Source organism: Vipera berus (assembly GCF_964194415.1).
Source record: "Vipera berus genome assembly, chromosome: 1".
In the NCBI taxonomy this organism is placed as follows: domain Eukaryota; kingdom Metazoa; phylum Chordata; class Lepidosauria; order Squamata; family Viperidae; genus Vipera; species Vipera berus.
The window spans coordinates 65,217,410-65,231,343 of NC_138202.1; the positions used below are offsets into that span (position 1 = coordinate 65,217,410).

General features: G+C 44.9%; 1 protein-coding gene across 3 annotated transcripts in view; it reads right to left on the reverse strand.

Moving 5' to 3' along the window:
• The window catches only part of KATNBL1 (katanin regulatory subunit B1 like 1), a 31,856-nt gene extending 19,903 nt beyond the window's left edge, over window positions 1-11,953 (reverse strand). The window contains exon 1 of one of the 3 annotated variants that reach the window (XM_081334989.1): window positions 11,238-11,953. The gene's annotated coding sequence lies outside the window, so the exon portion shown is untranslated. Of the gene's footprint in view, window positions 1-2,621; window positions 2,748-10,867; window positions 10,894-11,237 lie in introns of those variants that run through there. The other 2 variants (XM_081334991.1, XM_081334990.1) reach the window with 2 other exon arrangements.
• Between the last annotated feature and the right edge of the window lie 1,981 nt (window positions 11,954-13,934).

Below are 13,934 nucleotides of genomic sequence, written 5' to 3' on the forward strand. Positions count from 1 at the left end.
CATCTGGAGGGGGCGCGGCATCAAATCGAGGTCCGGACGGACCACAAGAATCTGGAAAGCCTGCAGACCGCTCGGAATTTGAACCAACGCCAGATCCGGTGGTCCCTCTTCTTTGCGAGGTTTGACTTCCGGGTGCGGTACATACCAAGCGGGCACAACCAGAGAGCGGATGCTCTGTCCAGGAAGCCCGAGTACACCCGAGTGGAAGACAAGCTTCCGCCCAGGACCGTGATCCCCGTCGAGTCTTTTGCTGCGGTGCGGGAGCCGGTGGATATACGGGCTCGGATCCGGGAGGCACAGCAGCAGGAGGCGTGGGTGGCTCAGCGGAAGGAAGAGGTAGGGCCAGATTCGCCTTGGTCGGTCACGGATGGACTCCTGTATTATCGTGACCGGCTCTATGTTCCAGGAGGGCCACTCAGGGGACTCGTCCTCAGCCAATGTCATGATAACCCGGCTGCGGGGCATTTTGGCCTGTTCAAGACTCTGAACCTGGTCTCCCGTACGTTCTGGTGGCCCCGAGTCCGACACGATGTCCAGTCTTATGTCACCTCCTGCGTCCCATGCAGGCAGGCCAAGTCAGCGACAGGGGCCCCGCCTGGTTTACTGCAGCCTTTGCCAACGCCCAAGAGACCCTGGGGGGCTGTGTCCATGGACTTTCTGACGGATCTACCCCCATCCTCCGGCTTCACGACAGTGTTTGTGGTGGTGGACATGTTGACCAAGATGGCGCACTTCATCCCCTGTCGCGGCTTACCGTCAGCTCGCGCCACTAGTCGCATGTTCATCCAACAGGTGTTCCGGCTGCACGGCCTTCCCGATAGAGTCGTCTCCGATAGGGGGGCCCAGTTTACAGCCCGCTTCTGGCAGGAGTTGATGCGGGCGTTGGACATTAAGGTTTGCCTCTCGTCCGCGCATCATCCTCAGACCGACGGGGGTACCGAGAAGGTCATCGGCATCTTAGAGCAGTATCTGCGCTGCTACGTTAACCTGCAGCAGGACAATTGGGTGGACTATTTGGCCATAGCCGAGTTTGCCTTTAACAACTCGCAGCACACCTCCACGCAGATGACACCGTTCTTGGCCAATGTGGGTTATCACCCCCGGTTTTTCCCCCTTTCTCCCGTGGACTCACCGGAGCCGGCAGCGAACGAATTCATGGCGGAGTTACAGGCGATCCATCGGTTGGTGCGACGGCAGCTGGAGAAGGCCAAGGCCGACTACAAGAGGTTCGCCGATCGGTCGAGAAGGGATACGCCTCCACTATCGGTGGGGGATCGGGTCTGGCTGTCCACCAGGAACCTACCATCCACTCGGCCGGCGAGGAAGCTGGACCACCGTTACCTTGGACCGTTCCCAGTCGAGGCCGTCATCAACCCGGTCGCCTATCGTTTAACTCTGCCACGTTCCCTGCGCGTGCACCCCGTCTTCCATCGGTCCTTGTTGGTCCCCGAACCGGCTTGTCCATTTCGCCAAGCGGAACCTCCCCCATCAGGACCTCGTGATGGCGACAGCACCCCCGAGTACGAGGTCGCCAGCATCAGGGATTCCCGCTGGCTGAAAGGTCGCTTCCAGTACCTGATCGAGTGGAAAGGGTACGGGCCGGAGGACTTCACATGGGAAGACGCGACCGCCGTTCATGCCCCTGCGTTGGTGACTGCGTTTCACGAACAGTTCCCATCCCGACCGCATCCGGATCGGCAGACCCGGGGGAAGGGCCCTGCGGTGCGGGATAGTGTTGTGACTCAGGGTCAGCCTGTGGGTCCGACAGCCGGCTCTGATGTATCGGAGGACTCAGATGTGGGGGAGGAGGGACACGAACCGGCTGATGATGATTTGGAGACTTTGCAGAGTCCTCAGCCGGGAACCTCTGCTCAGCTGTGTGAGCCCGAGAGTGCGGAGGATGATGACCCACAGCTGGCCCTGTTCAAGGACGCCCGACGCAGGAGGCAGTCGAGCAGGGACAAACAAAGGAAGGCTATGGGACTCCTCGGGAGGAGGCACAGGGAGACCACGCCCTGAGCTCTCTATAAAAGGAGTGTTTGGGGAGGGGCTGGTTGCTGAAAGCAACTCTTTTGCTTGAGAAGATAAGCTCTTGTGTGTTTACTATTAAATCTTGGCAGAAGCCTTTTAGCCTTGGACGCTTTCCAGTCTCTTCTTTTGATTAGGGGTGCGAGAAGAGGGCTGGTTCAGAACAGAGATGACTGGAGCTGCAGGGCTGTCAGGGCTGAGCGGAAGCGCCAGGATCAGCGCTTCTTCGGGGCTGTCAGGGCTCAGTGAGAGCGCCAGGATCAGCACCAGGCTCCAGCTGGACCTCAGCGCTGATCCTGGCTCTTCTGCTGAGCCCAGAAGAAGCGCCGATCAGCTGGCATGTTGCAGCATCTCCAGGGTCTTGTGATTTACATTCAGATGCTTGGCAACTGATTCATATTTATGATGGTCACAGTGTCCCAGGGTCATGTGAAGTGACCAAAACCTGCTGCAACCACCCAGCATATGGGGGGAATAAAAACCAAACTCCCCCACCCCCATCCCTGCTGCCAATCCTCAACAGAAAAGCTCACAACAATGAAAACCTCAGACAGGAGGAAGAGCACTGCCGGGCGGGCAGGCAGGTGTCTTACTTGGCTGTGGCTTGGCTGTTGTAAGTTGAGGACTACCTGTACTTCATCATTTTTTTCCTTTTTTTGTTTTTGGTCATCAAGTTTTTGTCACCTTGCTAGGCGACTGGTGGTACTCGGATGTTGCCATATCCTAAAAGTGGTACAATGAGTGAAAAGGTTGAAAAGCCCTGCTTTAAGGACAGAATAGCCTATATACCAATAATTGCTTTAAACCTATATTACCAAGCAATAATATGTACATACCCCTCCCCCATGATTATCACTGAAGCCTTATTCTCTCCAAATCACAAACAGGCAGGTAGCTTGTTCTGCCACACATGACTCATTTGTTGCATATGGTCTCTTCCACAGTACATACAGCTATTCCTAGTCATTAACTAAGACTTGTTTAGTCAATCTACTTAAGTGCGTTAAAACTATCAGTTATTACATGAGTAATCTACCAGATTTAGGCCCTATGTTCACATTTGAACATAGGAACACATTTGCAGCCAATGTTCACATTAAATTACTTATCTGAAATGGATTTTTGAAACCACTTATTTCTGTAATTGGTTTTGCAAGCTACTAAGTTGTTTCAGGATGGCACTTTAGCAACCTCACTTTCTCATGCAACAGAATAAGTACCAGAATAGCTAGGTAAAGTCATTATTTTATAATTACTTAACAGTCATTAAATAGTTGAAATTATCTGCCAGTTCATAAGCTTGTCTTTTGTTATGTAGATATGCCCCATTTTCAGAGTCAACATGATTAGCATTTTATGTATAGTCATCAATACCATGTTGAAGATCTTTTTTCAACTATGATTTTGATAACTGTGGTTTAATATGATTTATGAATTTAAAGCAATAAGGAAAGCAATAAGGAAGGAAAATCTCACACAGATCTTTTTCTCCCAGGCCAAAGATATATAAAGTAACTATTATTTGATCAGAACACTTTAACACAATACTGCCAAAATATTATTAAATATTATTTAATAGCCTTATAGGCTTTTTCCAGGCTTGATATAGACTGTAGAATTATAAGAAACAAAAAATATTTGCCTCTATTTGACAATGTTTACTTGAAACACATTAGAACGTAATAAAAAAATAACTTTTATCTCTTCAATTCAGGATTTTCTTTGCTTTATTACTTTACTTCAGTAAGTTCTTTTGGCTTGCCATAAAGCAAGCAAAGTGGAGTCTTTGGTGCTTTCTGAGCATGATTGTTTGCTTGCAGACATTTCATTATCCAACTAGGTAACATTATTAGTTCAAGTGAGTGTCAAGTTTGCTCCCTATTTATAAAGACTAGCTTGCCTTATAGCAGTGATGGTGAACCTTTTATTTATTTATTTTTATTTATTTTAATTCCATTTATATCCCGCCCTTCTCCGAAGACTCAGGGCGGCTTACAAGCTTAGCAGTAGCCTTCATTCTATGTATATGCCTGCTTATTAGGGCTTTCACACACACCCCAAGCGGCATTATTACAAAGTCAGCTTGATTGCCCCCAACAATCTGGGTCCTCATTTTACCTACCTCGGAAGGATGGAAGGCTGAGTCAACCTTGAGCCTGGTGGGATGCGAACCTGCACTAATTGCAGGCAGCTGTTGTTACTTAAGGAGGCATTAGCCCACTGCTCCACCAAGGCTCTTTTAGAGACTGAGTGCCCAAACTGCAACCCAAAACCCACTTAATTATCGCTGGGTGCCAGGTGGGCGTGGCCTACTCGGTGGGTGTGGCTGTGGTGGTCATGGAAGATTGGGTGGGTGTGGCCAAGGTGGGTGTGGTCACTTCAATGTCGCTTGTGGGGAGGGACACCTGTGGGGGGTGGCTGGTTGAAGAGGGACAGTTGCCACCTCCAAGCCATGGCACAGGTGCCCACAGGGAGGGCTCTTAGTGCCGCCTCTGGCACCCGTGCCATAGTTTCGCCACCACTGCCTTATAGTGTTGATGGGAATGTGGTTTTCTCCTTGGGCATTCCTTGATTGGGGTATTTTCTGCTAGATTGTTTGCCTGATATTAATCTCTGCTTATCTTGGTGCTGGCTACTAGAGAGAATATGTACTGATTGTTTCATTTCCTTCTTAGCTTTGTATTGGAGCCACGGTGGCACAGTGGTTAGAATGCAGTATTGCAGGCCAACTCTGCCCACAGCAGGAGTTCAATCCTGACTGTTTCAAGGTTGACTCAGCCTTCCATCCTTCTGAGCTAAAATGAGGACCCAGTTGGGGCAACATGCTGACATTTGTAAATCGCTCAGAGTGTGCTGTAAAGAACTATGGAGTGGTATCTATGTCTAAGTACTATTGCTGTTGCTAAGTGCTATACTGACTTTCTTGAATGGTATCTAAATAATGGTTTATTTCTGTGCCTATTGATGGCTGGTTTGTCTGAATGCTAAGTTTCAGAAATTCCCTAGTGTTTTTGGATTTAGCTTGGTGTACCAGGGGAAAAGTAGCATTTTCCTCTTTAAAATTACACTACAGAGAGTCCTCAACATCACCATTCATTTAACAGTGGTCTGGAATTATGATAGACTGGAATTATGACATACTCTGAAAGGGTGCTTTTCAGCCTGTAAAGCACTTCCAGACGTCACAAAATGATGCACCACCATCCCCTTGGTCACGTGATCGCAATCTGGGTACTTGGCAACCTCCTCACACTTACAACCAATTGCCAAGTGCCCTGTGATCATGTGATGGCCGTTTCCAATCTTCTCTGCCAGTTTCGTCAAAGTCAATGCAGAAGCTGGCAGGGAAAATTGCGAGCTGCTACTGCCTGGATTCCCTCTCTTCTCTGAGGGCTGGCTGAAAGAGCTGCCTCCTAAGGGAAACTAATCTCCCTTTGATGGGGTGGAAAAACAGAGCTCTAATCCTGATGATTTGAGCTCTGTTCTTGTACCCCGCCAAAGGAATTCTCTTCTGGCATGGACGGGAGCTGAATTCCTTCAGTGGGGTGCAGGAAGCTCAAATCCAGAGGCAAGAGAGAGACAAACACCAGAGAGCGGAGAGGCAGTCCAGTAAGGTAAGAAGCGCAGGGTGTCTCAGGCGGGTGGGGAGGCCTGGAAGAGGCCATCCATGAGGATCTCTTTGCTCAGGAGCTGAAAATCCTCCATAGATTTTGACAAGGAAGATTTTCAGCTCCCGAGCTTAGAGGCAGCGTGGTAAGGAACGATTCATGGGATGCCTCAGGTTGGGCAAGGCCCTGGGAGGTCCAGTGCAAGTCACACACACATATCTCTCCACTCAGCACGGACTGACAATCCTGTTTAATGACCACAACCAGGAGTTCCGTCACATGGGAAGTAACGTGGCATTTTGCTTAACAACCACTTCACTCAATAACCTACGTTCCAGTCCCAGCTCTGGCTGTACACTGACGACTACCTGTGTCTCACCACTAAGGTATATAAAATCTGTCAACTTTGTAAGGTTTCTTCCACTCCCTCACCTATTTTTAAGTCAGGTGACCTCTTCAGTACCCAAAGTGTTTTGGTTTGGGTTTTTTTTTTGGAAATTCTAGGAGGTAGAGACATGCACTCCCTTCTAGCTACTAGCCAGTCTTTGCCAATTCCTCTTCCACTGTTTGATGCTCCTGAGATCCTTTCATAATTGCATTCTTTCCCCTCCATCCTCCCATCAATTCTCTAACCAATTTCTCTCTAGGTTTTTAATGAGGTAGAAGAAAGCAAAGCAGAAGTTAATTTGGAAAAACAGAGATATATTTCTGTTATGCCACAAAAATTAGTTACTTGCAATTTGGTATAGTGGTTAGACATCAGGCTAGAAATCAGGAGACCATGAGTTCTAATCTTGCCTTACATACTCTGGATTAGTCACTCTTTGTCAGCACTAGAAAGAAGGCAATGGCAAAACACCCCCAAAAATCTTATCAAGAAAATTGCAGGGAATAGTCTCTGGGCAGTCATCAGGAGTAATACATTTATTACATATTCACACAGTAATTTATTAAATTTATATCACCCAACTTCCAGCAGATAATTCATAGCTATGTCTACCTCCCTCCCCTCTAGGGTTATTTCCGCTTTGTTGTCTTTCCATGGATTTATTTTATTTCACATATTTTTAACTTGGGAGATAGAATGACTCAGCCAATTCATGAGGCAGGCCCCTTTGGCAAGAGACATGCTGGGGGAAAGGAGCCAAGATGGGGCAGGGGGTAGGGAAATCAATCCCCTTCTCATTAACAAGTAGTGCGCTCACACTCTGAGTGAAATCAATCAGCAATAATTCATATCAAATGCAATAGTGGGATAGGGATTGGCAATAGGGACAGCACATTTTATGCCAACATTGTTGTGTGTCAACTCCAAGATGTGTACAGAGTGCTTTAATTGTGGGGAAAAAGCCAGATATTTTACGAGAACCACTTGCACATTACCATTAGTTGTGATAGTTACAATAAGGTATGAAATATTAATATTTCTTCACGAACTATATAAAGCTGAAATATATCAATTATTAGATTAAAATTTTCTTTAAAAATGTCAAAAGTAATTCGACAAACTCCTGAAAGAGAGCAAGAAAAAAATGGTATCAAACCTAAATTATGTTTCTACAGAAATGAGAAAAAAACTTAATCTGTTAAACCATAAGGAGAAAAGAGGATTTAACATCCTCAAATTCCCTCCCAATACTAGCTAATCCTACCCAATTTATCTTTTTTTCCTAATGCAGCAAGTTTAATTATCACTAACTTCATTAACATTAAAATAATTGATTTCTACTCTGCATTCCACAAGCCAAGTGACTTGTGCATGTTGTATAGGATGCAAACAGTTTTGATTTTTGAATCTGGAATTTGTTTGTTCCTTCTTCCCATCAAGCTTGGGACAGCTCCTAGTACAACTATTCCTTGTACTCCATAATGCCCAATTTGCATGTCTGGAGACTCTCATCATCTAGGACTTTGCTCAAAGATAAAACAACTCTATTTTTCCTAGTTTTAATCATTTGGATTGCAAAGAAGTTCAAATGATAGCTATTATAAAACTTTAGTTCAATGAAATTTGGATTATTTGCTCATGGCCTACAGTTTTTTTTAAATGTTAGCTATTAGAATGCAAACTCTCAACAGTGCACCAAAAGAACTATCATTACACATTGCAGTATGCTATAATAGTGGAGATACTTACCAGCAACTTTTATCAGTATTACACAAACCTTCGTTTACGCCATTTTTACTTATTAGGGTATGTTTCAGACTCAGTAAAAATGGAGCATATCTATTCATCTCTTATAATGAAACAGAAAGTTCAGTTAGCAGAATATGCTATCCAGGTTTTTCCAGAAATCCACTGTGTTCAGTGTAACTTATTTTTAGGTAAGAGTGACAGGACTGCATAGATGATCAAAAGTCCCATTGGAGTCATTGTCAGATAAGTACAAACAGGACTGCAACACCAATTTTCTTACTAATCTGAATATCTAAGGAGTGTTACTATTTTCAATTCCAGCATAATACTTCACTTTTCAAAGCAAAACCCTGTTTTGATTGGCAGCACTTGGGCTGATCTCAAAAATCAAAGCAGGATCTGAATTGGTTAGTACTAAAATGGGATACCACCAGAACACCAGGGCTACACCTGCAAGAATGTATCAGGAATACTATATGGACATATCAATGAAGTCACCAGTAATTGAGCATTACTTTGTAACTGAACAAGTCACAACAGTCTGATTCACACAAAATGGTAAGCTACAATGGCTCAAATCTTTGGGATGACAGAAAGCAAACTAAAAATTATATAAATGAAATAATCAGATAAAAAAGAGAAGTCCACATTGTATGAATCAGTCAATATCTCTGTATATACAAAATGTTGCATGCGGAGAGGAGAAACACAGCTAAGAAAAAAATGATATACAGGGTATGGGCTTCTGAAGTGAAGGAAAAATTATAACATGGAAAATACCCTGGGATATAGGCAAGAGGTATCTATATGATACACACACATATTAAATCATACTCTGGACCTACATGTAGAATTAGCTAATACCCAAACACTATGTTCTAAAGAGTCAGTGAGGTCCAGTCAACATAATTAAAATGATGTATGTGGTATAAGTTCAAGCCTTGCTGTAAAGTGGCTTAAAAGATTACATTCTATATATCTATTGCTGGTCTCTAAGATGTGAAGCAGAATAGTTAAGGGAAAATATTTTATTGGTAGAAAACCTATGCATCACCATTTGGCCCTTAAGACCATTCACAATAAGCAATCTTGCTTTTAAAAAAAGCAGTTAGCAGCCCACCTGAAAACAAGAATTTACCTAAAAGCCAACTAAATAATCAGCTGTGCCTCTATTACAGGGGTGTCAAACTGCTGGCCCATGGGCCGGAGCGTCACGGAGAAACTGTGCCCATCCCATTTTCGGCAATGGGAAAAAGTTCCGTGACGTCACGAGTTTGACATGCCTGCTCTATTATGAGAAAACTCCTCTTATGGAGCCTTTGAGGGAGGTGGTCTTATTTTATGGTACTTCAGTAACAGCTCCAATTGATCTATAGGTTCAGATGCCAGGAGGTAGTATTTAAATATTCTGGTTCCTGAAATGTACCTAATTACTATTTTCCAAAAAAGGATATCCTCTTGCATTTCTGTTTGTTATTTCAACCTCTTGGTTGTTTTTCTCTTAATGATGCATGGTCTCTCTTTTAGAGACCAAGAGGGAATTCTGGAGACAGACATAATTCATATTCTGAGGATTAATCTTATTTTAACTGGGGTTTTATTTCATACAGGGACAAATTTAATTTTTTTTAAACTTGTTTTTAACTTTTGTATTTTGGTTTTTAATTACCCTGTAAACCGCCCTGAGTCCTTCGGGAAAGGGCGGTATATAAATGTAATAAAATAAATAAATAAATAAATAAATAAATATTCTACACTGTCATATTATCACTATTGTAGGTATGGTTATTTTATTTTTTTATTTGTATCTCACCTTTATTATTTTTACATATAACCCAAGGAAGCAAACATATCCAACACATTATTCTCCTATTTTCCCCACAATTATTTTGTGTGTGGGTTGGGTTTAGAGAGGTTATTGGCCCAAAATCACCCAGCTGATTTATATGGCTAAGGCCAGACTTGAACTCCAGTTTTCTAGGATGATGCCTTAACCGCTAGACCAAACTGGCTCTTTTTATGACTTATCCCAGCATCTTTACTGGCAATGCTGATTGGGCTTGACCTACTGGGATTAGTAATTTAAAAACATTTAAGATTTATTTTATTTATTTATTTTATTTTAATCCCATTTATATCCTGCCCTTCTCCGAAGACTCAGGGCGGCTTACAATCTAAGCACAAATCAATGTGTTTAGCAATAGCCTTCATTCTATGTATATGCCTGCTTATTAGGGCTTCCCCCCCCAGTGGCATTATTACAAAGTCAGCTTAATTGCCCCCAACAATCTGGGTCCTCATTTTACCTACCTCGGAAGGATGGAAGGCTGAGTCAACCTTGAGCCTGGTGGGACTCGAACCTGCACTAATTGCAGGCAGCTGGTGTTACTTAAGGAGGCATTAGCCCACTGCTCCACCAAGGCTCAATATAACTTATCTTCAGCAGCATTTCCACTTTGATCTCTCACTATTAAGCAGACAAATTCCATGTGCAGACACATCTTCAAATAACCTTAAGTTAGCTATTTCCTTATTTAAATTCTCAACATCAAGGATCCACACGTGCATTTTTTGCTTTGGGAAAAAACAACTGTGGACAGAGTGGAATTTTGCAATACAGAGAGGTAGCAAAACCTCATAAATGATCATGGGATGTGAAAAGTCACACCAATGCAATCCTAAACACGCTTACTCATAAGCTAATTCCATTCCATTCAAACAAATAGGACTTCACTCTGGTTAAGTGGCAGAAATTCAGCTTTAAGAGACTCTGGGCATCCAAAGTCCAGATGCTTTTCTTGAAAACAAAGCCAAGTAGTCCGAAAGAAAACTAGAATAATTAGAACCATTTTTTTCATTCTTCAGACTCTTCAGGACGAGAATGACTTAACACTGATGGTATTAAGACGTTGCTCTATTTCAGGGGTCTTCAAACTTGGCCCTTTTATGACTTGTGGACTTCAACTCCCAGAATTCCTCAGCCAGCGAAGCTGGCTGAGGAATTCTGGGAGTTGAAGTCCACAAGTCATAAAAGGGCCAAGTTTGAAGACCCCTGCGTCTATTTCAAAGCCAAACCTGAGAAGAGAATTCCTACCGGGGGAATCTTTCCTCGAGCAACCCGGGGCAGGTGCAGCCTTCCCAACAAGCAGCACTCAAGGGGGTGGTTCAGAGGCAGGTAGAGACTAGCCAACTTCATATCCCCGCCCAGGAACACTCCTGCCAATGGAGTCGGCAAAAGACGGGCCTTCTTGCTTTGAGGCGCCCAGAGGAAAAAAAAATCACCCCACACCTGGAAGAGCAAAGCACGGCGAGCGCAGACAAAAAAAAGGGGCGCCACCGCCACATTCCCAAACGGCAACCCCGCTTTCCAACCTCGAGCCCGGCCTGCGCGGTCAGAGCGCGGGATGATGCAGCAGCGTGGCCGCCACCCCTTCGAGAACCGCCCGGCCACGGCGTTCGCTCACCTGCTGCCGCTCATGGTCCAGCGCGCCAGGGGTTCCGCCGCGGCCCGGGCCTCCAATGCCAGCCGTGGAATTGGCAGCAGCAGCAGCGGCGGCGTCGGCGTCCTAACACGGAGGCCCACTCGCCGTACCCAGCAGCGCCATTCAAACTGCGGCGCGTTGCATGCTGGGACTGGGGAGTCCGGACAGGCGGGACTGTCAACGAGACACGGCCGTTTCTCTCCCCACCTCTTTCTCCGACGCGCTCTCGCACCGCAGCCAGGTCTCGGGGCTGTTTCTGGCTTCTCTGGCTTTCGGCTTGCTTGGCAGTAATGCGTAGCGGAGCCTACACACACCCCTCCCTCCCTCCCTCCCCCTCCTTTACTCTGCGTCTGGTCTCCTCCTTCCAGGGGCTTAGAAAGCCATAGAGAAAGGCGCTTGCCTCTTGATTTTCCGGCTCTAGCTCTCAAGTCCACAGGTATATCGCTCTATCTGATTGCCCGAACTGGAAGTGAATGAATGGCTCGGCTGGCGAAAGGAGGCTCCTCGGCTACTTCGGTAATCCTGCGGTCAGACTGGTTCTAAAGCCTCTGTAGGTCGCTGCCAAATACGCGTTGCTTCTCTTCAGCGTTCCCTTCCGACCTTGCCGGTTCCCAGTGTTTTCACTGGGCTAGTTTGCATTTTTTCCCCCTAATAGTATCACGTTGCAGTACTTGCTCAGCGTAGTGGATGAGTAATCCCCATACACTGAGGCCAAGCCTGGCAAATTCTTCCCTTCCCCCCACATTCGTCCAGACAGCCAATGCAGAATCCTAAATTTAGGGTGGCAGGAGAGCTCATACTGATCCAAAATCCAATGGGGTGAGAGAGAGAGAAGACACCTGGTGAGACTTGCCTAACAGGTTCTCCTAAGTACCTCCCTTTGTCCTGACAAACGAGGGGGGGGGGCAGAGCTGGGAGATGTGAGAGGAAGCACCTGGGAAAGGAAAAGAGGAACAACACCTGGAGCAAAGGGAAAGAGGTACCTGAAAGATGTGAGCAAGATGGTGACTGGAAACTGCCATTTAGTTTTGGTTTCCAAGAAGAGAAGTGAGCTGAGGAAACCCAAGAGAAAGGAACTGATAGCAGCCATGCTGAACTTGGAAAGGAAGAGAGAAATTACAACTCAGAACCAAGAAAATCTCCAGGGATTGGAGAATAAGAGATGGAGAGAGTCAATTGCTTGAGGCTAGTGGTACTCGTCCCAGCTTCTGCCATCCTAGCAGTTCGAAAGCACGTAAAAATGCAAGTAGAAAAATAGGGACCACTACGGTGGGAAGGTAACAGTGTTCCGTGCGCCTTTGGTGTCTAGTCATGCCGGCCACATGACCACAGAGACGTCCTCGGACAAGCGCTGGCTCTTCGGCTTTGAAACGGAGATGAGCACCGGCCCCTAGAGTCGGAAACGACTAGCACGCATGTGCGGGGGAACCTTTACCTTTACTTTAGTGGTAAGAACAGGGGTTTCTGGATGAAGGTGAGAGAAAGCATCAAACTATGACCCAGTAACTTCTAGGAAGTCAATGGAGCTAAAAGGAAATGTTCCTAAGACTTTGACTGAAGGTTGCAATCTATGGGAATCAGGAATTAGGGTTTCCGGGCAGAACTCTCTTCTTCCGAAGGTATGTAAAAATTTCCACCAAGATCTTAACTGAGAACGCATTATTATGCTACAGAGTGCTATTTCTTTCATCCTTTCAAGAATTGACATAACAGCAACTGTCCCTCTCCCAGTGGATTTGAATGACAAAGGATATACAGACTACAATACTGTAGGTTGAATGTAACAAAGTGGCTGAAAGGCCTTCATTGATGTAGAGCTGGTGAAACAGTGAAAAAAAAGCAGTGAAGAGCAAGGCAGGAGCCATGTTGTTGTGAAGAATAAGCACTCTGCCTGGGATATGGCCAGAACAATATTCTGAGCTTTATGGTGCATTGCAACCTGTTTCTTTTTAGCATCTCAATGGAGAAGAGTCAGTTTACACCAGGAATATTCAAAAGCTGGAGCAAACTTGGCTTTCCAAACTTGCAATTAGTTTTGTTACCAGAGCCTTCAGCCTTTGCATTTTCAGCTGTTGGAATAATGTTAGCATAGTGCTGGTTATTGATGTTTCCTCCTCCAGTTTTAAAACCATACTTACCTCATTCTAATCCAGCTACCTTCAAGATATATTCTGTATATAGTTTGAATAAGTAAAGGGAGAGCATGCAATCTTCCCATTCCTTTGCCAAACTGGAGCCAGTCTGTTTCTCCATGTTATATTTGTATTGTGACTTCCTGATCTGTATTGGTTTTGCATAAAGATAATAAACTATTTTGGTGTTCCCATTTTTTTAAGGACATTCCACATCTTGACTGATACAATTGGATGCCTTTCTGTGAAGCAAACATTGACTTTTTCTATAGTCTTTGGCTTTCTCAATTATCTGGTATACATCAACAATAATGTCTTATGTTCTTTGATTTTTTAAAAAAGATTATTCCATTTTGGTTCTTGTCTTTCTTAAAAAAGAATGTCAAGTATGTACACATGTGTTGTGAGGCTTACTTCACATTTCATCCATACCCCTTTATTGCTAGCAGTCCTCAAATATAAACATAAATTGTGCCACCATTAAAATGAAATATTCAGCTCAGTTCTATAAAATGCAGTAGTATGTATCAAAGGAAAGCCACATATC